The 3,055-nt window shown below is 62.8% G+C and overlaps 1 non-coding gene across 1 annotated transcript; it reads right to left on the bottom strand.

The window, feature by feature from the left end:
• Positions 1-376: 376 nt before the first annotated feature.
• On the bottom strand, positions 377-467 carry TRNAI-UAU (transfer RNA isoleucine (anticodon UAU)). The gene is given in 2 exon segments: positions 377-412; positions 430-467. It is a non-coding gene; the product is annotated as a tRNA-Ile (tRNA).
• Positions 468-3,055: the final 2,588 nt, after the last annotated feature.

Below are 3,055 nucleotides of genomic sequence, written 5' to 3' on the forward strand. Positions count from 1 at the left end.
CCCCCCGTCCCGTCCCCGTTAAATCCCGGTCCCCGCTCACCCTCCTGCCCGTCGGGCACGGGCTGTTGGCACTTCCCGAACATGCAGAGGAGGCCGCGGGCGCAGTGCGAGTCTCGGCGGCAGTACTGCCCTCGGGCCCGCTCGGGCAGGCACAGCCCGAAGTGCTCGTCGCAGAAGTGCCCGTGGGTGCAGGGGGGTGGCCGGGCCGCAGGTTTGATGCCTATGGGGGACACACACACACAGGGCATCCTCATCCCTGCCTCCGGGACAAAAGCTGCTCGCGCATCTCGAATCAAAGCGGGGTGGTGGGGACAATGGGGACAATGGGGAGAGACGGGGGTTGGGGGGGGGTGGGTGTCGGGGCACGTAAAAGTCGTGCTCCAGGTGAGGCTCGAACTCACAACCTCGGCATTGCTCCGTGTACTGCCCTATAAGTACCGCGCGCTGACCGATTGCGCCACTGGAGCGCCCGGCGCCGCCCGCCGCGCCCGCGCCCCCTGCCGGCCCCGCCGGTCCCGCCCCGGCTGGAAACGGGGCCCCCCCTTGGAGCAGGACCGGCTCCGGCCCCTGGACCCAGCCCCAGCTCCCGTCCCAGGGCAGACCCCGATCCCGCACCCATCTCTGCTCCCATGCCAGGGCAAACCCCGATCCCGCACCCATCTCTGCTCCCATGCCAGGGCAAACACAGCTCCCGCACCCATCTCTGCTCCCACCCTGCCTTTAAACACAGCTCCCGCACCCATCTCTGCTCCCATCCCAGGGCAAACACAGCTCCTGCACCCATCTCTGCTCCCACCCTGCCTTTAAACCCCGATCCTGCACCCATCTCTGCTCCCATCCCAGGGCAAACCCCGATCCCGCACCCATCTCTGCTCCCATCCCAGGGCAAACACAGCTCCTGCACCCATCTCTGCTCCCATCCCAGGGCAAACCCCGATCCTGCACCCATCTCTGCTCCCATCCCAGGGCAGACCCCGATCCTGCACCCATCTCTGCTCCCATCCCAGGGCAAACCCCGATCCTGCACCCATCTCTGCTCCCATCCCAGGGCAGACCCCGATCCTGCACCCATCTCTGCTCCCATCTCAGGGCAAACCCCGATCCTGCACCCATCTCTGCTCCCACCCTGCCTTTAAACACAGCTCCCGCACCCATCTCTGCTCCCATCTCAGGGCAAACCCCGATCCTGCACCCATCTCTGCTCCCACCCTGCCTTTAAACACAGCTCCCGCACCCATCTCTGCTCCCATCCCAGGGCAAACACAGCTCCTGCACCCATCTCTGCTCCCACCCTGCCTTTAAACACAGCTCCCGCACCCATCTCTGCTCCCATCCCAGGGCAAACACAGCTCCTGCACCCATCTCTGCTCCCATCCCAGGGCAAACCCAGCTCCTGCACCCATCTCTGCTCCCATCCCAGGGCAAACCCCGATCCTGCACCCATCTCTGCTCTCACCCTGCCTTTAAACACAGCTCCCGCACCCATCTCTGCTCCCATCCCAGGGCAAACACAGCTCCTGCACCCATCTCTGCTCCCACCCTGCCTTTAAACACAGCTCCTGCACCCATCTCTGCTCCCACCCTGCCTTTAAACCCCGATCCTGCACCCATCTCTGCTCCCATCCCAGGGCAAACCCCGATCCTGCACCCATCTCTGCTCCCACCCTGCCTTTAAACACAGCTCCCGCACCCATCTCTGCTCCCATCTCAGGGCAAACCCCGATCCTGCACCCATCTCTGCTCCCATCTCAGGGCAAACCCCGATCCTGCACCCATCTCTGCTCCCATCTGCACCCATCTCTGCTCCCATCTCAGGGCAAACCCCGATCCTGCACCCATCTCTGCTCCCACCCTGCCTTTAAACACAGCTCCCGCACCCATCTCTGCTCCCATCTCAGGGCAAACACAGATCCTGCACCCATCTCTGCTCCCACCCTGCCTTTAAATCCATATCCTGCACCCATCTCTGCTCCCATCCCAGGGCAAACACAGCTCCTGCACCCATCTCTGCTCCCACCCTGCCTTTAAACACAGCTCCTGCACCCATCTCTGCTCCCATCCCAGGGCAAACACAGCTCCTGCACCCATCTCTGCTCCCATCCCAGGGCAAACCCAGCTCCTGCACCCATCTCTGCTCCCATCCCAGGGCAAACCCCGATCCTGCACCCATCTCTGCTCTCACCCTGCCTTTAAACACAGCTCCCGCACCCATCTCTGCTCCCATCCCAGGGCAAACACAGCTCCTGCACCCATCTCTGCTCCCACCCTGCCTTTCTCCTGCACCCATCTCTGCTCCCACCCTGCCTTTAAATCCCGATCCTGCACCCACCTCTGCTCCCAGCCCAGGGCAAACCCCGATCCTGCACCCATCTCTGCTCCCACCCTGCCTTTAAACACAGCTCCCGCACCCATCTCTGCTCCCATCTCAGGGCAAACCCCGATCCTGCACCCATCTCTGCTCCCACCCTGCCTTTAAACACAGCTCCCGCACCCATCTCTGCTCCCATCCCAGGGCAAACACAGCTCCTGCACCCATCTCTGCTCCCACCCTGCCTTTAAACACAGCTCCTGCACCCATCTCTGCTCCCATCCCAGGGCAAACACAGCTCCTGCACCCATCTCTGCTCCCATCCCAGGGCAAACACAGCTCCTGCACCCATCTCTGCTCCCATCCCAGGGCAAACCCAGCTCCTGCACCCATCTCTGCTCCCATCCCAGGGCAAACCCCGATCCTGCACCCATCTCTGCTCTCACCCTGCCTTTAAACACAGCTCCCGCACCCATCTCTGCTCCCATCCCAGGGCAAACACAGCTCCTGCACCCATCTCTGCTCCCACCCTGCCTTTAAACACAGCTCCTGCACCCATCTCTGCTCCCACCCTGCCTTTAAACCCCGATCCTGCACCCATCTCTGCTCCCATCCCAGGGCAAACCCCGATCCTGCACCCATCTCTGCTCCCACCCTGCCTTTAAACACAGCTCCCGCACCCATCTCTGCTCCCATCCCAGGGCAAACACAGCTCCCGCACGCATCTCTGCTCCCACCCTGCCTTTA

The sequence above is a fragment of the Pezoporus wallicus genome, unplaced genomic scaffold (assembly GCF_028554395.1).
Source record: "Pezoporus wallicus isolate ANWC-B61680 ecotype Strahan unplaced genomic scaffold, APGP_CSIRO_Pwel_v1 contig_14457, whole genome shotgun sequence".
Classification (NCBI taxonomy): Eukaryota; Metazoa; Chordata; class Aves; order Psittaciformes; family Psittacidae; genus Pezoporus; species Pezoporus wallicus.